Here is a 26,445-nt window from a genome sequence, read left to right as displayed (position 1 = left end):
TATGAAGTAGAAACTTCCAGTGTTTCTCAAAAAGACTGATATGAACCGGATACAGATGTAAAGGAACACAAAGAGACGTGCAAGCAGCATAGAAAAGGGTGATTTCTATATAGCCCAAACTTTTTTTGCGGTGGGGGGGGGGGGGGGGTTAACGACTAACTTGTGGATATATATTGACATTGAACAGTATATATTAAAAAAAGACGTGATTTGAATCCTTATATATGTAACCCAATAAATGTTTTATTTTCAGGGTAAAATGATAAGAGTAATTTATATATGTCTAATCTATATATGTCTAATTATAGATTTAAATAAGGATGTCATTGCATAGTAAATAGAATAGTGCAAGGCGCAATGCGTGTGCAAATAGTTAAATTTGCCAGATGCCTTATATGGGCACAACTGTGATCAGCCAAAGCCGATCACAATAAACCGAATACATTTAGTAGAAAAAATCGTTCCAATTTTGCCGTCAAAACAACACTTGTTTGTCGTTGCATATAGCTTTATTTTAACAAATATTTTATAAAACATAGATCGATTTTCTAAAATATTGCCTCTTAATTATGATTTTCTGTTTAACCCATATGCATATTTGGGGAAAAAACAACAAGACAATAAAGAATAAATGATCAACTGTTCAAATCCTATTAAAGTAAAATTGTCACGACAGCCGTATAAAAATAAACAAATAAACACAAATCTTACACGTCATAAACAATAAAATTGAAAGTTCTCCGTTGTCACAAATCGGTAGTACAGGCACAAAAAATCCTGTGAGGAAACAGATCTAGACTAGAGGTGTATAGGACTGGCATGGCGTGATACAGTAGCACACAGGTATTATCATGGCGATGGACTGCCAGAAACTGATTAAATGCCTTATCTAATCAAACAATGAACATATCTTGAGTAACATGCATAGTATACCTTACATTGAGATAACCTTATGGCAACAACAGCACGCCATATAGCAGCCCGAAACCACGGCAAATACGAACAATGCATAGCATTAAAAGTATCACACTACTTAACAAAGAATAAATAGTCTATACAATAACCAAATCACACGCTATTACGTGGCAAAAATACAAATATATTATGCATTCGTATTCCAAGTTTAAACACACACACTCGACACGTGACCACACAAGAACATGCGCGAAAAAACACCTTTCTTATCAGTTCTACTGCGTAAAACCAGTGTGTCAAAAAGTAACAAAAATACTTAATACAAACAGTAATGTTAAAAAAAACTAAGCTGTAGTTATATTACAAAAGAATGAAATAGTTCAGCTTACCCCTAATAAGAAAAGGGGTCACTACATTCTTAGCTGCTTATATCTGCCATGGAGAATTCATGGCCACTGTCTGAAAGGTCTGCAATGCTGCATTTTAAATAAAGTAATTAAACAAAAGAAAAAGAATTGACCAATTCTATAGCTGACACAATGTTCAGAGAGGTACACTACGGCTACTAGTTTAAAAGAATAGTTAAAAAAGAACGTTTTACAGGTTCCCTAAAGGATACTTATACGTAATAATATAACAATAGAAATTGATTTTGTGGCAACAACCAACATGTATAAAACGTCAATGTATATTTACAACTAAAGAAAATGTTTAAAGGGGAAGGAAAATCAAAAACATAATTTATTTAATTTAATAAAGTGGTGTGAATTATCACATGTGGTCATGCTGTTTTGAAAATAAAATACGTTATTAAGCTTTAATGAACGTTTAAAGTTGGAGAAATCGTATCAACTGGAGGCTGACATGATGTAGAACTCTTTTGTATTAAAAACAAAAACAAAATAATTATTTTGACGTCACACCATCTATTCCGGTTTGGTTTACATATACAAATGAATGTACACAGTGCTCTGAATATAATTAACGCTGGTTTATGGCTTTGTGTTACTCATATAATCGACTAAACAAAATTGATAATGTTTGAGTTCACACGTCAATCTAAAGAATAAATACATGTATCATTGTATGCGTAAATATATGAATTTTTATAAGTAAATGGCAGCTGTTAATCTGCTATCATTCAAAGTTGAAAACGACCTCAATTTAATTTTTTAATCCAAGTCAAGTTCTTCGCTAACTGAATTAATGTTATAATTGTAATCGGGATGTTTAAAATTCATTCTTTAAAGTCAGAATTACCATGTCGAAATAACGATGGCAGACATTTTCTATGATACTTGGCATCTGTTGACAATTTCCACTTTTACGCGGAGATTTCTCCGACACTAAACTCCGCTTTTAGATTTCAACGAACATGAACCATTTGACGTTAGTTTGTAGTTTGCAAAGGTAAAAGAACGGTCTCAAATCAATATTGTTTCAAATTTTCCAGAACTTGTCATTTAGAGCGAATATACTGATGCATGATGTTATGTTGATAAGACAAACCGGAATAGATGGTGTGACGTCATAGAGTTCAATGGCAGCCCCCATGGCGGCGGGAAATTTAAATTAAGCGATCGATTTTCTTGATTTATTCATTGTTCCAGGGTTTTTAATGAAAATAAATACGATTTACAATTATAGTAGATGATAATTAATTGATTTATTGTACAACATATTTTTAGTTTCCTTCCCCTTTAGTGACAAATGACCCCAGCATCTTCGGAGTGATGACAGTTATGGTTCCCAAAACCCGCGAAGGAGCACTTTGCAAGAGATGTCTCATTACATACACAGGCGACATTATCCATCCAAATCTGTCCACTTCCTTCACCAAAGTGCGCCGATGAGACGGCCTCTGCAGTACTTTGAAAAGAATACAAACATGAGTGACATCAAAGTGTAACCAGATAGCCGTATATATATGAAATATAAATTTATGATTGTATTCTACTTTACGTTAATTAGTCATTAGCTTGTTGTGCACTCGATACGAAATAAGTGTATAGTGAACAATGTTAAAGGTCATTGACCGAGAGGGACAACTGCGTAGTTAGAACTCGTGGTGTTAGCGGAATGACCAGGAAGAATAAAACTCTCGATGATGATTGGACTTTGGAAAGCGGTCAACGGATGCAAGACTCTTAATTGTAATTAACCTTTAACAATGGACTTCGTTATAAGTCACTTATGAACTGTGACCCGAAAGGATGTACTAACAATTGCTTATTTTATTTTACTGATTTTTATACTTATGATTCGATTGATAATTAGTAGATGGATTTTAGGCTGATAGCAGATTGATTATATATTGCTTTTATACCACTATACGATGACAGTGCTTAATAAATATAATAAAACTCCAACTGACTTATGATTTCAATAGTCTAAAGAATACCAACAGAAGGATCACATAGACTTTTATGGTGCCGTGACCAGGATAAAACGAAGTGCTAAAGAAAAACTGAATTGTTAAGGTAAGAACTTTTTCTCAATATCTCTGTTCACTATCTCAAAGTAAATAACTCTGATCAGCAACCTATATGGCAACTGGAAATGGTTATGATAGAAAAGAATTTAAAAACCAAATGGAACAATTGGAAAAACAATTTGCGGGGTTGGGTCAAAGTAAAGAAAAGGAAGGGCATGAAACAGGTCAAAAATTCTCAGAACAAGAACAGGTAAAACAAAACACTTTTGAAAAACAAACTGACACATATTATGATGCAAGGTTGTATGAAACTAATGAACCTCGACACCGAGTCCCAAATCAGGATGATGATAAAGATTTTTTCATGGGTCAGGTTAAAGCTTTAACATCCGCGCTTTCAGTGCCCTTATCTTCTGTTATAACTACTTTTGAAGGAGATGCTAGTAAATTCAAGCAGTGGATAAAGGAAATTGAAAAATATGGTTTATTGTCTGGGAAACAGGGTCATGAAATCCCCATGCTCGCGTATATTACGAGTAAAGGTTCGGTAGGGGACTTTATCAAAAGATATTTGGACGAAACAGACGCGTCGGAAGAAATGCCGTCGTGGAACGATTTAAAAGAATCCTTAAAAAACAGATTCGCGGAGATTACCGACTCACAACACGCGTTAGCAGTAATGCGCAGGACGCGGCAAAATTCAAACGAAAGTGTACAGTTATTTGCGGAACGGTTGTTGCAAATCGCGGAAGACGCGTATAGTAAAGACAAATTAAAAGATCCCTTAGTCCAACAACAACTTGTAGACATTTTCTGTGACGGTCTGACCTTTGACTATCTCAGGATGAAAATCCTTAGAGAAAACCCCAAAGACTTGGAGTCAGCAATTCAGGTAACCATGCGCGAGCAAAATTTAAGACAAAGACTAGCTATAAGGGGGTCAAGTATAATAAGTACTACACCGAATGACAATAGACAGACTGTTTCAAGGTTTGACAGTACAACGCCTTTATTAAGTGAAAGATTGGTTAACTTGTCCTCGACAGACAATAGACAGGAAGAACCCATGGAGGTTGACCACACGAGGAACAAAGGGTGTTTTAAGTGTATGAAAATTGGTCATAGGGCCAGATTCTGTCCACTAAATAAACCCCAGGTTAGGCCCCGCCCTCAATTAAATAAACGACTTCATAATACCCAGTCTGTGCATTATGTTGAGCAAAGCCCCCGCCCACCGATTGAGCGTTGGAATGTGGTCGAATAGGACATTTGCGTGCAGATTGCTAGAGCAAACGCAGGTTTTCAAGAACGCAGCAAAATAGAGGTAGGTCATCTGATCGTCAAGATCGATCACGTGATTTTAAAGACCAAAATGGTAGGAGATCACCCAAAATCTGGACCCGTCGCGCCACTTTTGATAAACAAAATCAGGAAAACTAAGATGTTCTTCCTTCGTTGAAGCCCGAAGGAAGAACGTTCATAAAAGACCTACATTTGAAATTAATTTTACAAACAACCCCAGTAGCTGTTTATTACAAATTGGAAAAAATAAATTCAGAGCGTTAGTAGATACTGGCGCGGCCGTATCTTTGATTAGTAAAAAAATGTATGATAATTTGTTCCCCCGCCCCAAATTGTGTAAAAATGATATTCCTTGTCTTCAAGCTGCAAATGGTAATTCTTTAATTGCGTTAGGGTATGTAAGTATTTCATTTAAGATTGCAGGGTTAACTTTAGACCATAAACTTTTTGTGACAAAGGGACTCAACCGAAACCTGATTCTCGGTCGTGATTGGCTCAAGAAAAACAATGTTCGTTTATACTTTGATCTTGAACTCATGCGCATTGATGGCAGGGCTTATGCTGAATTAAAGGAGGATCTACACATTTCAACGATAGTAAGAACACCCAAGAAACTTATGGTGAAACCAAATACTGTGACTGTATTTTATGGAAAAGTGAACAATAATTTTCCCCTTAAAGATAAAGACGTAGTGAAAGTGAACAGTATAGACAATAATTGTATTATGGAGGACCCAGGACTATATTTAAAAGACTCAGTTTGTGTTATCGGAAGAGACAGAAAAATTCCCATGATCTTCGTTAATCAAACCAACAAAAGTTACAAAATCCCTAAAGGCTACATAGTAGGACGTGTCACCGCATTAAGACCAAAAGAAATCTCGGAAATCCAAACCCAACAGGACAATGAAGAAAAGATTGATGTGCCTGAAAGATTCGAACATTCCATCCAGAGACTTGTGAGGAAAAACAATGACTTATTTGCTAGAAAGGACAGCGACCTTGGAGTGACCGACACCGTCAAAATGAAGATAGAAACTGGAGACCATCACCCGATAAAGAACAGACCATATCGAGTTCCCCTCAATAAAAGACAGATAATCGACAAGGCCATAAAGGAGATGATGAGCGCAAGGATTATTGAAAGATCACAGTTGCCTTGGTCATTTCCTCTGGTAGTAGTAAAGAAGGACGGATCGGACCGGATGTGCGTAGACTTTCGAAGTTTAAACAAGATAGTGAGACCAGTATCATTCCCATTACCATTGATTGATGACATTCTTGGTTTGCTCGGAAAGGCCAGGTACTTCACTGCACTAGATTTAAAGAGTGGATATTGGCAGGTAAAATTAGAAGAATCAAGTAAAGAAAAAACAGCTTTTGCATGCCACAAGGGATTGTTTCAATTTAATAGGATGCCATTTGGATTAAGTAATGCCCCAGCAGTCTTCCAAGAACTCATGAACATCGTTCTACAAGGACAAGAGGAGTTTGCTATCGCATACCTGGACGACATACTCATATTCTCAGAAACACCAGAAGATCACCTCCATCATATCCAGGAAGTGCTTGATCGTCTAAGGACGCATGGACTAAAACTGAAGTTAAAGAAGTGTAGCTTCTTTAAAGAGCAGACCGAATATCTTGGTTTTATTATCAATGAACATGGCGTCAAACCGGATCCGAAGAAAGTGGAAGCCATTAAAAAATTACCAGCCCCCACTACAGTTCGAGAAGTCCGTGGTTTTATAGGTATGTGCAGTTATTATAGAAGATTTATACCAAATTTCTCAAAGATTGCGGAGCCATTGATCGACTTAACCAGGAAGTATGCCAGATTCAAGTGGACATCATGCTGTCAAGAAGCGTTTGACTTCCTTAAAGAGAGTTTAACAGGAGTGCCTTTATTAGCTTATCCAGATACTAATAAGCCATACATCTTGTATACCGATGCCAGCGACAATTGTATAGGAGCTTGCCTCACCCAAAAGACTGACGAAGGAGAAGATAAGCCAATATACTATCTATCCCACAAGCTGAGTAAAACTCAGGTGAAATGGTCAACTATAGAAAAGGAGGCAGTTGCAATCCACTACGCCCTCCAGAAGCTGGACCATTACCTTCACAGTGCTGAGTTTACTATACGGACAGATCACAAACCGCTCAAATATATTTTAGAATCACCTATGCAAAATAAGAAGATTCAATTATGGGCTTTGAGTATCGCTGGATATAACTGCAAGGTAGAGTACATAGAAGGAAGGTTCAATTGCTGTGCGGATCTTTTATCCAGGTTACCGTCCGCTATCTCTGATGATGAAGAGGAAGAAAAATCTGAATGTGATGAACCGGATGTTAAAGACAACTTCTTTGAAGTAAACGTACTTAACTCAAATGCTTTCTCACCTAAAAGATTAGCCAGGTGCGAAGTTAAACAGCAGGACGAATTGCACAAGCCTTTCATCGACTTACCGGAAGAAATACACATAAAGGAAAGCCAACAAAATGATGAGCAGATCAAAAAGCTGAGGAATAGGTTGAGTAAAGGAAAAGCAACGGCGACCGAAGAAAAGAAGTTTCTTGAAATAGATGGCTTAATGTACTATCTTTCAGACGGAGATTCCGAAGGCCCGAGACTGCGTCTGTATATACCACGTGAGTTAGAACTTCTGGTTGTACAACAATACCATGATGGACTGGGACATATGGGAGTTGACAAAACGTATGATGTAATCAGACAAAAATATTATATACCAAACTTATACAAGAGGTTATATTCTTATATAGAAGGATGCGTAATATGCCAAACAAGGAGCAATAAGAGAACTCAACCGCCACTTCAAGAGACAGACATACCACCTTTTCCAATGGCTAAGGTAGGACTCGATTTGTCAGGACCATATCCAACTTCACTGACAGGAAACAAGTATATAGTTTCTTTCATTGACATTTACTCTGGATGGCCGGAAGCCTTCCCCGTTCCTGACAAGTCAGCTGACAATATAGTGCACCTTATATTAGAAGAAATATACCCCAGATATGGCTGTCCTCTTCAAATTCTCACAGACAATGGAACAGAGAATGTGAATCAAAAGGTACAGGAAACCTTGAAAGAACTAAACATTAACCGCATCACAACATCTTACTACAGTCCTCAAGGCAACGGCAAGGTAGAGAGATTCCACCGCACTCTTCATGACGTAATGGCTAAGAAGATAACAGACAATGCTCAAACATGGGATATTCATCTTAACCAGACTTTGGCAGCCATTCGATTTCACCCGAATGAATCCTCAAAGTTTTCCCCATACTATCTGATGTACAATAGAGACGTTGTATTACCTCTTGATACTTTACTGAAACCTCGTCGAAGATATGCAGGAGAAGATCAACATAAGATCGCCCTTCAAGAACAGCACAAGGCGTTTATGCTAGTACATCGAAATATGAAAGAAGCCAAGAAGAAACAGAAAGCCCAGGCTGATAAGAAGAGCAAAGATGAAGACTTCCAGGTAGGAGACCCAGTCTATCTCAAGAACAACAGGAGACAAAACAAACTAGATAAAAAGTGGCTCCCTTATTACCGAATTATTGAACAGAAAGGACCAGTCAGTTTTGTTGTGAAGGATCAATTAACTGGATCTATCACCAAGTGCCATGCACGGCAATTGAGATTGGCAGATATTTCGCACTGGCCCCTCCCACAAGATATTGAAGAAGGTGGAAGAACTCTGAGAAAAAACCAATTATGTGGTACCACCTGAGGAGGAATCATCTTCGGAAGATGATGGCGAGGTGCAGCCAGAGCCATTAGAAAGAGCTATTCGGTTTAAACAACAAGAGAGAGAAAATTCTTCAGACGAAGAAGATATACCTTTAGCTGAACTTCAGAGACGCATAAGAGCTAAACAGATCATGGATGGTCGACCAAGTAAGGGCGAGCATGAACAGACTGTTGAGTCAGAATCGGATGAGAACCCTGAGTCAGAACAAAGCGAATATCATGATCAAAATTATGAGGTACCTATAAATACCCCAGCTATACCCTTAGACGAGAATATGGAAATTGGTGAAATAAATTCTAAAGTAGGTCTAGGCTTCACCCGTAAACCAATCCCCAAACCGCGTAAACCAGTCCCTGAACCTCGTAAGAGTATAGCTGTTGGCCAACAACAGCATGTGGAAAATTGTCTTGCCATTATGGCTGACGTGATTAAATCATTGGTATAATGTGTTGTAAATATAAATAATAATGAGTAAACTTGCTTTGTATATATTGCTCGCTTTTGGAATAGGTACGATAGTGTGACACCTTTGACATTTTGACTGATAATGAAATACCGCGGACGTAATACGTTTGAAATATCGGAACCCGCGATTATGTAAAGAAACCGTAAAACCGTGTCGTTGTAAGAAATTTAAAATTACTGGTAAAATAATAAATGTTAGGATAAACATCTTGAGATTGGGCAAGGATGTTCTGGTTTTCTTGGTTCATTATTACCTCCTCCTTACTATAATCGAGAAAGTCAATTAAATATGTCGGGCTCCTTTCAAAATTTTATTGATGGCATAAACACATATACACTTTGGGATCCCCTTAACATCAAATTTCCGGGAATGGGACACATTAATAAATTAAATTAAATTAAATTAAAGGATATTTAGGTTTTCCCTATGGACACACTAATGGCGGAATTGCCAGTAAACAATGAACTACAATCTATGGAAGCATTACCTTGGGTGGGAAGTCTTTGGTTTTATGTATTTTTGATTTTGGCAATAATTATTGTATTTGGAATTTGTATTATGAAACGTAAAACTATCAAAAAGTTAGGCTATAAGTGCCGTGGTTGCTGGTCGGGTTGTCGAAAAAGGGGTGGTGACAGGGATGAGGAAAGTTCTGGCAGAGACAATTTGTCTGGTATTAATCCTGATCAACGAAGTTCCCAAGAGACTATTGAAATGAACCCCATAGTAAAGGACACTACAACCCCAAAGAGACCTCGCCGTTATGGAAAACCACGACGATCAATTGCAGACGCTCACGCTATGGGACCAATCACTGAAGATTTAGCATACCAGTTGACCGGAGAGAATAGGAACTCCGATTATCCGAGGCCTGAACGCTATGGACCGGACCCGGACTTGGCACGCGAATACCTTGCAGAAAGGGCGTTGATGTCTAAGAAATAGAGGAACGCAGTCGATGTTCCGCGAGGAGCAAACTAGCCATCCGCGCATGAAGTGCCGTTGGTGTGCTTATGAAAATTGTGTATTCAATATGTTCAAATTTGTGAAAAATGTAAAATGTTTTTGAAATAATTATGTAATGTTATATTTGAAATCAAATGTGGTGAGCTGGGAACTGCGAATGGAATTCTTCGAATCCGAATTACACAACGTTTTCTTGATTATCGTTCCGATTATTCGAAATGGATGCAATTGCGTGATACCGATAACTTTAGTGTAACTTTTATGTACGCTGGACTGTGTAACCTTTATATATGCTTATGTATTTTATTATAATTCTAGCGGCGCTTATGCTTGAATTAACATTTTATAATGGACTTTATATGTTACCTGTGTGGAACTTTGGACATTGGACAATTCTGATTGCATTTAATTGCAATTATATTTGATTTTGAATATTTTGTATTGATTACTATTGTTGTCAAAAGGATATATGATTATGACTGACTTTTGCATGAATTGCTAAACAATTATATATTGTCATGAGTGAAGTATACATATTTGTTGACAGACTATTATTGTGTCTCAAGCCAGTATAGGAAATTGGTCACTTCATTCAGCCACTTAACATAGATGTTCTGACCGGTGTTTCACCAGGAAGTTCATCTGACCTAGAAGAGTTTGAAGGATAATTTCTCACACCGGGCACCTGGCGAAAGAAATCTCCCTCGGGGATATTTCTTTTGTTAGGGGGACGTATGTAACCAGATAGCCGTATATATATGAAATATAATTTTATGATTGTATTCTACTTTACGTTAATTAGTCATTAGCTTGTTGTGCACTCGATACGAAATAAGTGTATAGTGAACAATGTTAAAGGTCATTGACCGAGAGGGACAACTGCGTAGTTAGAACTCGTGGTGTTAGCGGAATGACCAGGAAGAATAAAACTCTCGATGATGATTGGACTTTGGAAAGCGGTCAACGGATGCAAGACTCTTAATTGTAATTAACCTTTAACAATGGACTTCGTTATAAGTCACTTATGAACTGTGACCCGAAAGGATGTACTAACAATTGCTTATTTTATTTTACTGATTTTTATACTTATGATTTGATTGATAATTAGTAGATGGATTTTAGACTGATAGCAGATTGATTATATATTGCTTTTATACCACTATATGATGACAGTGCTTAATAAATATAATAAAACTCCAACTGACTTATGATTTCAAAAGTCTAAAGAATACCAACAGAAGGATCACAAAAGATATTACTGAGAGAAATCTTATCAAGGTTCATGTGATAGATAAATTGACGAAAGTGTATTTTGTTCGGTTTTACAAACATAAGGATTTTTAAAAATGCATGTTAAGGAGACTGGATGGTCAACAGATCACCCAGTCGGATCACCCAGTCAGATCACCCAGTGAGATCTGTCTTAAATTTTCAAATATACTATTTTTGGTCGTAAACTAATGTTAAGTAAAGAATCTTTTTGTCTACAGAAGGTAAAGTCCAACAGTCTAAGAATCGCCAAGAATCGTCACAACAATTAAATCCTCATTAACGCAATGAAAAGCAATTCGCGGGGGTGTTAAGGAAGCATATGGAATCTGAGTTACACGTAATTCCGTGAAATCACAAATCTTAGTTATTATGTACATATTCAAATATCTAAGCAATGAAACGTAGACCAAAAACCAATAAATAATACTGAAGACAATTTTTTTTTCTTCAGAAATTGGTTTGTTTTACGTAGATTTACACATTGATGATGTCATGACTAAAAGTTGAATGTCGTGTGAATTTGATCGGAAAACATTGTTAACATATTCAAAATATAACTAACCTAAGATCTCTAATAAAGTATTGTGGTGTGATTTAAGGAGAACTGAACATAAGAATACTGGGAGAGATGGTAGTTTTATCAATCATTCGCTAAAAGGTATGTAAATTTGCTTTTATTTCTCGGCCAGGCTTTCCTCTGTCCTTGTTTGCGATATTAAACTCCGACTAGAGCAACACTACCCCGTATATATTGAACTTCAAATTTTATACGTATCGTTAGTTTTATCAATGCTTAAAATTGAAATATTCTGCTAGAATCCCATGTTGTGTGTTGTTTTGATGCAACATACCGTTTTCCGTTTAAACTTTATAAAAGTTGGGAAGGTTTTACGAGAGCCGGATGAATAACTATTTCATTAAGAAGAACATAGAATTCTAGCAGCGGTTTTTACTAAACTGAGATGTTTTGCCTTAGCTTGGTATTTTTTTTTTTATTTTGGAAACCGCGGGGTAGTGTTGTTCTATCTCATTTTATGTTAAGGAATATACGTAAGCTATTTATAGTTGTCACGTGATAATGCACCAATGTGGCAGTAATGTACTACCCAATTTTATTGCAATGACATCTATTTTAAAGGATAATACTAAGTTTTTGATCTTATTCAAAATAGTTATTTAATTTCACGATTTTGAATATAACAGTCAAAATAAGACGCTAAATTGCCCATATGCTTCCTTAACACCCCCGCGAAATGAAACAAATAATATAAAGCTTGTTCTTTTTCTATAAAGTCATTCTTTTTCTAATTGAAAAAAAAACAATTCTCTTTTTGAATGTTTGTTTTCAATAAGTAATGACAAAAATTTAATTAAATAACATAACATAATCAGAATTTAATGGAATGTGCATGCAAGTTTTTTTTTATATTTGTGTTATTTTGGTTTTTTTAATTGAAATCCATTTACTTCATTCTTCTCGTAAAGTAATTCGAAGCAAATTAAACGGTATATATTTAGAAATGTTCTGCTGTTTATTTTTCATCAAAAGGTTTAAACAATTTTTTTTCAAACCGGACATTTAAGTTGTATCTGTAAAAGAAACTGTTCAATACTTAAACAATTGTTTTATAATTGTTACCCATTATATCCCAGCATTCTACAGACAACCTTGGCATCCTCGTTGTCCCAGGAATCATCACAGACAGTCCCCTCTGTGTTTCCTAGTGTCACAACTACACGCCCTTCTCCCGGCGTTGACCCTCCAACCAAATGTAAAGAGACTATTTCAATTAAAAATATATATTTAAAGCAATTTATATGAGCTGTATTCTTTTTTTAAAATTTTATTTGATGCAAAAACCTGTTAGTATGTGCATGTAACTTAAACTTTTATGATAAATATGATTTGAACAAATCATTAATTTTTGTCAAAAGAAAGAATTCTCGTCTAAGGAATATATGGTAAATCAATTTTTGTACAGGACGACAATAATTCAATTTTGTTCCAACTAAGGCTTCTTAACGGCTTTTCCCACAAAAATATGGCTAACAGAAATTTATAATATCTGATATTTTTGTTAATAAAGTAGAAAATAACATTTTCGTAAAAAAAAAATTCAACATGATAATTGCAGCTTGTATTGCTGTAAAAAATTATAACAATTTTTCGTATGAATAATTTCTGGAATAAACAGAAATATTTATATGATTGTTTCTGTTGGTGTGATATTTAATGCAGTTCTAAAATGGAAGGAATATTTTAAACATACAAATAGCATCAGTGTGATGATAAATCGGATACTAAGATACAAGAGAAACACTTACAACATACAACTCCGACATCCTCATCGTGAACACAATTATGCGACATGTATCCATTGTGGAGACACCTTGCGATAGACGTTTCTTGGCCTGTGCAATGAACATTATCTAAAACAATATTTCCCAATCCTTGGCCATATGGGGCACCTTGTTTTTGAAAAGCACCGGTCCTAGAAAAGGGCACAGACATAGAAACATATATTACTAAAATAAAAACTATTATACAGTACCACAACGTTAATTCTTACAAGATAAACGACAGGATATGATTCATGCACGATAGGATAGGATTAACGCACGATAAAACAGTATACACGCATGATAGGAAAGGATTGATACACGATAGGAAAGGATAAACGATGTTTATGATAAACGTATAATCGCTTTAAACGATCTTCATGAATAAACTGATAATGGTAGAATTTGAGAAAAAACACGAACGAATTCAGATTTACGAGGAATTTCTTTTTAGTAACAGATACCGAGTTTTTAATCATTGCTGCATCAATTATAGAATGTATAAAAAATGACCAGTTAATTTTTTTAACGAAAATTATTAGCTTAAATGATCAATAAATTGTCTGTATTGTTAACATTGTTAAGTAAAGTTAATGTTTACGAATGTACATGTATACACTCCGCGTACGATTTAATGTATTAGATACAATTTACCCAAAACTTAGGCGGCCGATAGAGGTGGCTTAAGTTTATCCTAAGTTTGTTTTACACAAATTTAGAAGTTTATTTTTTAGTTATTTAAATTCAGCATACAAATACAGTGTATTTATAACATAATTTCAACAAAATTAATATCTTGATATTCACCACTATCAGAGTTATGGTTTAATTGATATCTACATTAGCAATGTTCGTAATGAGCTGTAACATATTTCACATAGTATGCAAGTGGGCTGCTGAATAGATTGTAAACACGTAATGGTTAGTTTACAACAAGTACTTGCGACTATATATGTAAACTCGCAAAACCTGAGATATTATCAAAAGGACCTTTTTAGACAAAATGTAGGTCCAAAATTCCGCGTTAGTCCTATTTATGACCCTACTTAAGTCAAAATCGTAGCATCCTTTATGTTACGAGCTCCTGTTTTCAATGGACGTTGTCATGAACATTGTCTTTTAAATAAATAATTTTCCATTAAAACTATAGTTTGTACTCGAAATAAAAAATAGATTTTAACAATCATAAGCCAAAAGATCGTGTAAATAAAATAAAAGGCTCAGTACTTGTGTAAGCTTTCAACAGAAAACATCAAATCATGCATTATATATGACTATGTAAAATAAAAAAAGATATACAAAAAGAAGAGCTTACTGATTGGCGAGATTCTATGTGAAATCATTAAGGCAAAAATGAATATTTTATCATTGGGTTTCACAGCAATGAAAAAAAAAACCATGACTTTGTTTTTTATGCTCTTTTTCACATGTTAAAGTTCCAGCTATATCATGCATACTTTCTTACGATGAAACAACACTTTTGATTATGTATGTTACTTGATTTGACTTTGTAGAAAAACTATTGTGATGGTTAAATGTATTGGTATGGCAATTTTGAAAAGAGGAAGGCTTTTAAAGTATTAACAATAAACATACTACTTTAAATTTTGATTTGAAAAAAAAATGGAAGATGATTTGTACAACGTGTTTGGGCGACACATTTTAGTAACAAATCTAAAGGATAACCCGTTTAAAAAAACTCTCTTCATATTAATAGATAATGCACACTATTTTTTTTCTTTGCAACTTACAAAGTCAATCCCTGTAATATCCGTTGACTTGTTTATTTTAAAAAATGATCATTTTAAAGTAAAAACTGTTTGCACATATATTGTAATTATGTTGTAAATGTGTTCTTGCATTCTTGAAATTGTCTTTTCCACTAATAATAATATTGCATTTATTTAAAAAGATAAATAATTCGAAGATACAGAAACAATTACAGAAGAGACTCAGTTATCCGGACGCTTTCGTTCCAAAGTTCAGTCATCCGGATAGGTTAAGCGTCAGGATTTCTGAAATGTGTCTATTGTTGTCCTGAATGATAATGTATGCAATGGCTCCCAGTGTTGATACTGAGTTTGTTTTTGCCTTTCATACTAAATAGCAACACGTGTATAAAAAAATAAAAATTAGCTTAATGTTTTGCCTTTTTTAAAATAAAATTTTCCCATAATACACTTACCTGTAACCTTTAGTCAAATGATAATTAGACGGGGCCACGTGACTGAATTTGCCTTTCGTTCATTGACTCTTAAGTTAAAATCTATATATATCACATATTTTGGGTGACCAATAGATCAAATAATATATACAATGTTACTGATTGAAAAACCAAGTTAAATGTTAATGTTCATTTTGTCCGGCTTAGTTGGAATATATAATCATGTATTTTTTTTAATGTTTTGAGACATAAGTTTACACTTTTTTCTATACTTTAAAACGGACAAAACGTTAACCAGCCATATTCATGATTTAATTTTTTTTTCATCAATACTCAGTATCATAATGTCTCTCATCAGAAACAAAGCCGGTCTTTCTTCCATCGGTAAATATCTCGCACAAATATTAGACCTATGAATTCATGCATTCATGAGATAATGCATGGTTATTATTTTTTAAACTTTTTATTTGCCGTGTGGTAGTACATGTAAATAAATAGTACTTATCTCAATTTTAAGAAGATAAAAATTAAAAGTTTTTATCGTAGTTTTATAATTTGATTTAAAAATCCTTTATTGTAGTTCTTCGAAAAAATCGCTTTCGAAATTAAGTTCATTTTTTCCAGGACACGCATGAAAATGTGCGCTAATAGACGAAAGTGTATTGAAAGGACACATACAGATCCCTGAAATGAAAATGTCCTACAACATTTGTTAATTTTGCTGTTAAAAGCGTCAACTTTGTATACATTAGGAATTTTAATATCAAATAATTCTGGATTAATAGCTAAAATTAACAATTTACAATTATCATACAATAATTTTTGCTTTTGCAATTGTCAGTAAAACGTATTACCGCCATGTGAATATTGTTCCTAGACATGAAACCAACTCTCCTTCATTAGCACTAAGTAACTGATCTGGACCTTTTCCTTATTTTTTTTTCTAACCAGTCCTTTAACTGACTTATCTCTGTACATTTATCAATTAATGTCTTTATTATTCTGTTGCTTTATTTTTAATGACATATATAACAGTCAATCAGGAAAGGTCTACCCAAAACATGACGCGATTCATCACTTTTTGTCTCCATTTTCTAGTTTTATCGATTTAAAAAGCTGTTAACTGAATTCGGAGTATGATTTTTAATGAAAGGAACAGTTGTATCGTAATTTGTGTAGATGATGCACGAGTTTACAAAAAAAAGTAGTAAGTGGCGAACGAATTTTTTTTTTCCTATCAATTTAATATGAATCGCGCCGCAAGAAAATCGTGACTGATAAGTTGGTCTAAAAAATCAAAATGGCTACCGTGACGAACTTTCTTATTGTTATAGTACTTGGAATAATCTTATTGTAAGAAGAAATATTTCTAACGTCAGGTGCCTGTGTTTGTTATCGGTATGCAAATGTAAACTTTGTTCGGTAATTCAGCAGTTTGAGAGTTTTCAGAGTTTTCATAAACCTTGTATAACAGATACCGTCTGACTTGTGGATTTTCCCTTGGATTACAAAATTAAATAAATCTAATAATTTAAATTATCTACCTAAATATAGTTGTTTTGATTTACCCGGTTAGTTGCAGTTTTTTTTAAAAAATTTTCCTTGGGGTCTTATTTTACATAAAATACCGTTGTGTCAATTTTCTACAATTATGAAAAACAGTCTCGGTCGGGATTTAGTAAAATTTAGACAAAGTATCAGGCAATTGCAAAAAGCCGAATTTTAACATACTAGGTTGAAACAACCAATTCAAACCCATAATGTTTGGAACATATTCGAGGAAAATGTGGACAATTAAAAATTCAAACTTTCAAGACCCCGTCTTTGAGTACTCTCAGTACTTTGATTGATAATTGTATTTGGTATGGATTTTAGTCCCGTTTATATTTTGCATTTACTTTATTTGAAATAAACAATTCTTTTTTTACTTTGAACATAAATTTGACCTAGCTTAGACATTAATATTGCTAAGTTGGCTATATGTTACGGTATAAGACATACTTAAGTGGGACTTATGCTTGTCCCAAGATTCCACCTAAGTACTACTTATTGCCCTACTTAAGTCAAAATCTTAGCATGCTTTATGTTCCGAGCCCCAGGTAAATTTTCAAGCAGTTTTCTTTCAGAAATCATTGAGCGATTGTTTGAACAAACAAAATATTTTTCATGGAAGATGTCTCTATTCAAGAGTTTTAACTGAAAAAAGGTTTGTTCTTTTTCAAAGTGTCGCTCTATATTTCCCATTCAAAAATTGATTGAAAATGTCAATGATTTTTATTAAGCTACAAAAATAGTGTCACTTTTAACGTCATACGCTGCCAGTGAGTGAAAAGAAATTGAATGAATATGTCAAAAAAAAAAATATCATGTCAGCTATTCTAACAAAAAAATTAAATGTACCTTAGACACTTTTGGAAATTGCAAATTATGCGGGTAAAATTCGACTAATATCATTTATAGTTCATTCTGATTATTTATCAAATATTAGAATAATCAAATATAAGAACTAACGTTTACATAAATCATACTTTTATTTAAAAGATACCAAGTAAGGCAGATATAACCATATCCGCGGTTCACGTGGTTGCTTTCATCAGAATCAATGTTTCATTTACGTTTGCCTATATAAACTCTGTACCCTAATAACACGATAAAGTTTTCCCATCAAAGTTACACCTACTTGAAATTATTACGGGTTTTATATTCTCAATTGTCAAAAAAAAAACCTAAAGATAATTATCAGAACTTTAATCTACAAGAGATGTTTGTGAAACACATATGCCCCTCCTTTGGAAACCTCTGCGAAAAAAAGGATTAGAAAGTGGAAATAACTTGATAATTTGAAATCCAACAGCATAACTCTGGCAAAAATTGCTCGATCATACCCAAAATAGTATTTGACCTAGATAAATAAATGATAAACCTGTATACCACTTTTTTTTTAGTAAGTTCAAACCCTGCGGAAAAAAGAAACGAAACTGCAAATAAATGGAATATTTCTAGGTCGAAGGAGCATACCTCTATCTCTGCGGACAAAATGATTTGAAAGTGAAAAAAAAAATGATTATTTTAATACAAACAGCATGGCTCTGTCAAAAATTGCTCGATCATACCCAAAATAGTACTCGATCGTACCCCCCAAAAAACTTGACTTAGATATTTGTTTGATAAATCTGTATACTAAATTGTATTTAAGGACGTGCAAACTCAGCGAAGAAAACAAATGAAAACTGCAAATGAATGGATTTTTCTATGTTCAAGGGGGAATAACTATGTCAAAAATTGCTCAATCACACCCAAAATTGGACTTGACCTAAATATTTTTATGATATTGTTATGATAAATCTTTATACTTAATTCTATTGCAGCACGTGCAACTTCTGCGAAAAAATGAACGGAAACATTGTAGACCGACCGACCGACAGACAGACAGCAGCCTAGCAATATGCCTTGCCCTCTTCGACGGGGGCATAATAATTATTATCTAATCGCTTAAGTGTATTTATACTCGTCTTACAATAATATAATCCAGCAGTTAATTTGTACTTTCTGATTACTAACATATATGGCAATTTTATTATAGTATCAATGCATAAATAATGATCTTTGCTTACCAGGCATATCCCAACTGACGACAAACAACCTGAGCATCTATATCATCAAAATGATCATCGCAGACTGTTCCCCAACTGTTGTTATACCAGACTTCAACACGTCCTTCGCCACAATGAGGCCCATCAATAAGTCTAACATCTACATTTAAGAAACGGAACAAATCACGTAAAACAAGTACACATCAGAATTTCTTTGTATTTTGTGTTGAATTAAATAATCACTTGTTACTAGAAAATGTTTTATACTCTCTGTGATGTTCCTCCAATTTTTCTCATATTTTGTTTTTTTTTCTATTGTCAATTTTATCTGTTGTTCAATGATAGATAAATGTATTGATTACGCAAATAAAAAAAATGATAAAAAGACTTGCAAGAAATATAGTTGAGGAAATTTAGCTGAGCAGCAACAGGACAGGTACCAGCTCGGATACATATATCTTAATTGTTTTGAGTAATTTAAAACACTTTTTTGAAATATTTGACCATTCTGCCGGTTTTAATCAGTCGCGTTTACTGTTAAAAGCAGCACAACGTTGACCAAATACCGTGAATATTTTAATTTAGACAATACTGTTTTCTTTTGTTAATATTAAAAGGTACATAAGTATTCATTTTTTTCTTTCATAAATATTTTCTGAATTTTCTGTAGATTTCATCTTTGTTCATGATTTAATACCTTTCACATAATGATCATCAACAGCATATGCATTAATTTTGTGTAAAAATGCATTGCTATAGGGTCATTTGTTTTTCGAATAAACAGTGATAAATTTAAAACATCTTTTAAATATAATAATGTCATCCTCGTTTGCGCATCGTATAAATTTTGTTACATTTCTTACAAAATACTTTATAAGCAACATTGTTTGATTTACAATCGATATGAATTTTAACGTTCTATGTTTTGCCGTTAAAGTCTTGAAAATGTCTAGGACAAATGATACAGACCCTGAAACGTACTACTACACCATAAAAGCATGCGACTTTCGTGCGAGAAACGTTTCGTGTAAACCGTTTAGCGATTCCTGTAAACCGTTTAGCGTTTCGTGTGAATCGTAAAGCGTTTCGTGTAAACCGTTTAGCGTTTCGGGCAAAGCAATCAGCGTTTCGGGCAAAGCGTGCGAGAACAGTGTGAAACGTTCATCAGATTTCATTCGGAACTCTCTGACAATTTAATTGTTTCAAAATAGCGCTCGTGTTAAACATTACTTGAAACTGTTTGTAATTGGCAAAACTCCTTTGAGGTATTCTCGTGAAAAAAAAAATCTATAAGAAATGATATACTTATCTTTTTACAAAATTGAATTCATTTTTAACAAACAAAAGAAAAGTACGCGTATTGAAAGAAGACTAGTTACTGAGACTATTCGGCTGTGTACAACCAGTACACATAACCTTGGACATCGGGTAAGACCTGCACCTGGCTGAACCTGTCAATCAAACTCTGTGTATTCGTTTTCATTGGATGGTCACGCGTCTCTTTTTTTGTCAATAGCCAATAGAAATTTAATGACTTAAAAGTAGTCGGAATCAGTATTTGATGATGCACACAATTTCAATGATAGATTATATAGCATTAATTTGAACAAAATTAAATGTAAACATAGAAAGAAAATATACTGTTCATTTCTATGAAATGCGGATTCTTCTGAATCCCGATTAAAAATATTTCTACAAGTTATTATTTTAATTATTTAAACACTGATAACGGAAAACAACAAGTAATTAACATACTGAAATTTTCCTAAAATGTACACATGCAATTAATTATTGCGGGAATCTATATGCATGGTACTTAATTCAAATAGATTATGATAGATATATTGTACGCCGTTATGCGGTGCGCCGGTTATGTATACGAATATTGAGACAAACATCTAAATCATTTTATTATTTTTTGTTCTATCCGAAATCCGAAATAGTAATGACAACTTTCTTTATTGTTTAATCAATTGATTTTTTTTCTGTGATATTATGTACGGAACATTTATTTACGCGAATGATTCGACATTTAAAACAAATTAATCGGTTGTTTTATAGCATTTTTCTAACTTATATGACTAATTTTATTTTGATTAACTTTCAAAATTATCAATGTAAATAATTACAGGTTTATTTACAGTTATTATTTTTACATCGTATTCGCTGAAACCAATTAAAATATTAATGTGAGAAGAAAAAAACAAATCCCGCCGAAAACTGAAAAACCGATTTCAGTTTGTTAATCATACGGATTTTATTTTCGGTATTGAATATTGTGTTACGGTAACTTTTTTCTCTGGAATTTTTAATTTTTAATAAACTAATAAGACTCATGGATATTTCTTTTGAGCAATAAATATATTTATAAAAGTAATATTTTTGGCTAACTCAGTGAATAAACAATTTTATGCTTGAAATATAAGTACCAAATTAATTTAATTCATCAATTCAATACTTATGTACATATATGTTTCTAATATCAGTATGTCTAGTAATTCGTGTTTTCTTAAAATTAATTCTTACCAACAGAGTCAGGGTAAAAAAAATCCGAGAGGACCCGAATCGATCAGGATAAAAGCGTGTCCAAAGCGTGTGAAAAGCGAGCAAATCGTTTCGTGTGAGAGTCGTTTCGTGTAAACCGTTCAGCGTTTCGTGTAAATCGTTTAGCGTTTGGGCAAAGCGTGCAGTGTTTCGTGTAAACCGTTCAGCGTTTCGTGTGAAGCGTTAAGCGAGCGTGTAGCGAGCGTGCAGCGAGCGTGTGGTGTAGTAGTACGTTTCAGGGTCTGTATATACACATTTAACTGTTTTTTTCCATCACAGGCGTCACATAAATGTATTTATTAACGGAAGAAGGTTATTATGTTTCTTGTGAACTAGAATTTTTAAAGTTCTTGTCTCTGCTGAAGTCACCATAGATGTGTGTAAGGCGGTCGGATTTCTGTTAAAATATCCATATTTGCGTAAATTGTTTTGTATTGCTTCCCGTTGTTTGAAATATCTAATATACTGGTATAACTTGCACAATTTATCTACTTTATCATCCTGGTACATGTCATTTACAATGTAAAATACCGTTAATATTTATATTAAAGCTGACATGAATTCATAAAAGCAATAGGTGACCATATTAGTTTCGATCGCTCCTCTACTGCCACTGGGGTATATATATGGGTTGGGAAAATTACGGTCGGTTGCTTTCGGAACGAGGCATTCAGGTTGCACACACTTCTAAATGCATGAACTACACATTGTAGTAAAATGTTTGTAATAAAAAATAAAGGAAACAACAATAAATAAAACTCAATATATATTTATTTGTAGAAATAATTTCCAAGGTACCCGTATACTTTTGCACAGACAGTGCTGTCTTACCGGTACTTCGTATGCTCATCAAACACGTGTCTCGTTCATACAGAGTGCATAGCGGCTGCTTCTTTTTGAAAACCCCGGCGGCACTACATCAAACGCAGTAGCTAAATAATAATAAATCCAAGAAAGTAACAACGTAGCATCGTTTCCATCGGTTTCTACAAAAAAAAACGCTCCGTATCTAATATCTATGCAACATAGCTCGCGCATGTGCGATGTTATAACATACAACAGAAAACGGTCTACATTTTGAAGTATATGTGCCTGTTTTGTTTTGTCGTTCATTGGATATTCCTTGCCAGTGCAGTGGTTATCATATCATTTTTGTTCAAAACGAGTCTCGGCACGTCTTTTCGTTCAAGGTAACGTGTTCGGGTGTATGAAATACCTGAATGCAGTGTAGCATGAATAACGCTCTCGACCTTATATAGGGGGTGTTTAGCAATGAGCAGAACAATAGAAATCGACAACTAGTATGGCGGTAGTCGGAGATAAATGGGAAAAAATGCATATTTATGAATTCATGTCAGCTTTCAATCCTGGCGAAGCGAAAACTTGAGACATATAATTAATAAATTTAACAATATACGATTATACATATAAATATTGTTAAGAAAAACAACAACTTGATAGTACATATTTTGTTTAGTTTATCTTTAAATTTATCACTAGACGCCAATAAGTGTAATGAATAAAGAAAGCATACACTCACCATCAGTTTTTAATGATATCTTTTTGTACGTTCTCCATCCTGATTTTGTGTGTGTATATATGTGGCTGTTCCATTGGCAATGGTGTCGGCACATTTTTGTCTGAAAGTTAAAGCTGAAGTAACGACAGGCATCAACACATAACAAGGCACAGACAGAGACAGAATCTGAGTGTCTGGTGCCAAACAGAGGGTCAGGAATTATTTTGTTTTCTAACGCTGGAATTGTAATATAATCGTTGAACACCATGGCGTCCGATAATGCAAGAAATAGAAACAGCAAAGGACGTCGATATGGTAACATGATATTTGAAGTGTAGTATTTTTCAAAACTAAGTCTCTACTACACTGTTGATTTGCATTAACTGAAAAATGTTATCTAATACTACATCTTAAATAGCGTCGTCTTTATCATGGATCAATGCTCGTTAAAATTTGATAGCCTGCATAAAAAATTATTGGCGAGGGTTAATCTTTACACTATCGATTCTTAGATAGTTTCTACGTAAGATAGCTAATTGACCAATAAACATTCACTACTGCAAGTTATTTTGTAAAACCTTTTTAAATATGAACAGACACAATAATGCATGATTGAATGTGTTCTGATTTACTAAGTACTATCCAATTATGACAAATTTCTTTGCTGCTCAAGTTTCATTTATTTCTATTCTTTTTTACCTGTATATTACTAAAAAAAATTATATCAATTATCCAACTGTGATGACGTCTGGAACACTAACAATTTTCAAGTTGTCTGTAGATTACTGAGGTATTATGGGTGAATATTTTCTGCTTAAATGTTGTACATGATAGCACACAAAAGAATATTTTTATGAACGAACTAGCGAGTAGACATTTCATGAAGAATTTTTTTTTTATAGAAGACAACAGAGTAGCTGAAAATTACATTAAAATACAATAAAAGGATCATGTTTTATTAAATTCTACATATTTCCACTCTATCAATTATTTCATTCAATGAATAAATATTCACTCACCAAAAACGAAGGAAATGAATTTTTAAAATTATTTTCTATTTTTTTTTCCAAATGACTAAAGAACACTTTTCCTTGCCTTTGAAATCTAAAAATATCTGATAAACATGTTTAAGATCGATCACTGACTTGCATCAAGTCTCAAATAAAATGCTGTCCTTCACCAATCAAATATCAATCTCTTTTAGCTGTAGGATACATGTATCAGTTGCAATATCAGATCTGCAAGATAAAGGAGTAAAGAGATAACTTTCTTGATTTTTTCTTTGAATTGAATTTATCTTAACATAGTTCAATTTAACATTAAGTTTTTTGTTTTTAATTAAACTATTCAAAATAATTTTCGTAAGGAATACCGGTAACTGTAATTGCTAAAAAAGAAATAAAAATTAAACCGATATCACATAAATATTTTGATAAATATAGATTAATAATCAATTGTATATAATTGTTTTTATTTTTATTTTAGATTATCATTTACATGTTGAAGCTTGAACTGTTTGTCGGTACAGTGTTGTTTGTATGGACAGCTTCCAACCATACAATCAGAACTGACACTGATAGCCGTTTAGCAGCTGGGTTAATCAGCATTGTGGGTATTACAGAAGTTAAATATATTTGTTCATACATTTACACTGAATAATATGAATTTTCAATAGTTTTAAGGTTAATATTTGTTGATAATGCGTAATTCATAATGGGTAAACAGGATATTCAAGAATATTGGTAAAACAGGTATATTGATAATTAAGTGGTATTTATTTCTAATTTAATTCATAATCATCGACTTGTACTTTGTAGCAAGCGGCCCAGTTGCGGGGATAGCTAGACAACAGGTCGCCGGGAGAAATTGCAACTGTCATGAGAATCCTTAGGATCAAGGTCAGTCTTGTAAAGTACTTCTAGCAGCTAGAAGACAAAAATACATTGATGAAAAAGAAGCCATACACTTATCTCTAACATCAGAATAGGTTAAAATGGTTGCTGATATAGTTAATAGTCATGACTGAACTCTAGTGTTAAAATATATGGATGACTAGAAATTTGATTAAAGTGTTACAGTGGTTGTAAACTTTTTATTTTGAATACCAAATGCAACAATGTTGAGCATCCTTATAATTATGCAATTTTTAGTTGTTTCTTTTCCGAACGCGACATTGCAAATTTGGAAAATGCTAGGATTTCATCATTTGGTTGAAGTTCCTGATTCGGGTTCATTTAATGCAAGAATTATAAAAGGTTATTACTTTCCACTGTGTTTATATAATTCTTTTCATAACTCTTCATTCATTTTCATTGCTACATTGTTAGAATAAAGTAGAAGAGGAGCTTATTGCGCCAACGAATGCACAAATTTGATTGTAAATAACATTGATAGAAATGATAATTTACTGATGTTATATTTCTTATTTTTCTAGTTTGTATTATTAAAACCTGAGTTTTATTCAGAAATGAAACAAGAGGCCCATGGGCCACATCGCTCACCTGAAGAACAATAGGTATAATAAAATCAGCTTAATGGAGTCATAATACAAACTATCTGGACAATTTACAATAATACATGTAGATCCTGTATAAATAAAACCCATTTCTCCCTCTGGATATTCTTATGTTTATAATCATTAGTCCTTTTTCTAACAGGATGATTTTATTGTCATATCACATGTTGAGTACTGCAGTTCTCAAAAAGATCCTTATCAATTGTTTATATATGGGATATAAACCTACATCAAACTCTGAACCTTCTTGTGAGGCCTAACAATTGTCCTGGGGCAAATGTCTTAACAATTATCAAGAATCATCTGGCTGATTAGTTTCTGAGAAGAAGATTTTTAAAGATTTACTCTACATATTCCTATGTAAAACTTTGACACCCCCTCCCTCAATTGTGGCCCAACCCTACTCCAAGGGGTGTCATTATTTTTACAACTTTGAATCTACAATACCTGAGGATGCTTCCACACAAGTTTCAGCTTTCCTGGCTGATTAGTTTCTGAGAAGAAGATTTTTATATATTCACTCTATATATTCCTATGTAAAACCTTAACACCCCCCCCCAGTGTGGCCCCATCCTACCCCCGGGGGTCATGATTTTCACAACTTTGAGTCTACACTACCTGAGGATGCTT

At 33.8% G+C, this 26,445-nt stretch overlaps 1 long non-coding RNA gene across 1 annotated transcript in view; it reads right to left on the bottom strand.

Annotated features, from left to right (window-relative positions):
- Nucleotides 1-2,424: 2,424 nt before the first annotated feature.
- The window catches only part of LOC117685402 (uncharacterized), a 39,295-nt gene continuing 15,274 nt past the window's right edge, over nt 2,425-26,445 (bottom strand). The window contains exon 3 of the long non-coding RNA XR_010709066.1: nt 2,425-2,784. This is a non-coding gene — a long non-coding RNA (uncharacterized lncRNA). The remainder of the gene's footprint in view (nt 2,785-26,445) is intronic.

The sequence above is a fragment of the Magallana gigas genome, chromosome 9 (genome assembly GCF_963853765.1).
Source record: "Magallana gigas chromosome 9, xbMagGiga1.1, whole genome shotgun sequence".
In the NCBI taxonomy this organism is placed as follows: Eukaryota; Metazoa; Mollusca; class Bivalvia; order Ostreida; family Ostreidae; genus Magallana; species Magallana gigas.
The sequence above is the reverse complement of the archived record's forward strand: the minus strand, read 5'-3'. Positions and strand labels throughout refer to the sequence as shown.